We start from the raw sequence: 979 nt of genomic DNA, 5'->3' as shown, positions 1-979 counted from the left end.
GACAGTGAGGGCATGCTTTTTTTTTTCCTGTGAGGCCAAGAGGGAGACAGAATGATGTCAGCCTTGTCAATCAGGTGTCAGAATTCTGCCGAAGAGCCCAAGTGGGGAAATTAAAGTCCTAAGTCACTGACGCTGAATGACAGAGCTAAGTCCTAGGACACAGTTCAAGGGGCTGAGGCCAATTTTCTGAGAGAAATTGACTATCCACTCTTCCTCTCTTTGTACCTCTATTTCCTTGTGGAGGAAAAGTATGTGGCAGGAATGATCAGTAATAATTGTGACTTCATTAAGTGCTTACAATATGCCAAACAGTGTCCTAAGCACTGAAATAGATATAGGATAATCAGGTACCACATTGGGGCTCACAGAACAAGGAGCAGGAATAACTTGTCTTATGCTGAAGAATCATCTCCAACCCATAGCGACGCCATGGACCTATCTCTCCCAGAACTCCCGACCTCCATCTGCATTTGTTCGGGCAGTGGATCCACAGCATTTTCTTGGTAAAAATATGGAAGTGGTTTACCATTTCCTCCTTCCAGGGCAGTAAACTTGAGTGTCCACCCTCGACTCTCTCCCGTGCTGCTGCTGCCAACACAGGTGAGTTTTGACTTGTTGCAGATTGCCTTCCACTCGCTAACCACTGGCCAAGCTAGGAATGGAATGGGTAGGCCTCTGCTTTACTCTCCCTCCTGTAATCAAGACTGGTAGGGTACTGGAAACTCTCCAGGTGCCACCCTAAAAGGGGAGCAGGGACAACAGTCTCCAAAAATCTACAAAAATCCACCTTTTGTAGATGAGGAAAATGAAGGACTGAAAAGTTAAGTGACTCATCCAAGTTCGTACCGCTGGTAAGTGGTGGAGCTGGGAATAGAACCCAGAGCCTCTGACTCTGACCCCGTTCTATCCACTAGGTAACACTGCTTCCCACTAAGCCATGCTGCTTCCCGTCGGACAACCTTGTAGGAATGCTCCACCA

General features: G+C 47.3%; 1 non-coding gene across 1 annotated transcript; it reads right to left on the bottom strand.

Moving 5' to 3' along the window:
- Nucleotides 1-610: 610 nt before the first annotated feature.
- LOC114818088 lies at nucleotides 611-748 on the bottom strand. The gene has a single exon (XR_003765909.1). It is a non-coding gene; the product is annotated as a small nucleolar RNA SNORA7 (small nucleolar RNA).
- Between the last annotated feature and the right edge of the window lie 231 nt (nucleotides 749-979).

The sequence above is a fragment of the Ornithorhynchus anatinus genome, chromosome 17, assembly GCF_004115215.2.
Source record: "Ornithorhynchus anatinus isolate Pmale09 chromosome 17, mOrnAna1.pri.v4, whole genome shotgun sequence".
Taxonomy (NCBI): Eukaryota; Metazoa; Chordata; class Mammalia; order Monotremata; family Ornithorhynchidae; genus Ornithorhynchus; species Ornithorhynchus anatinus.
Note: the sequence above shows the minus strand (reverse complement) of the source record. Positions and strands in the feature narration are given on the sequence as shown.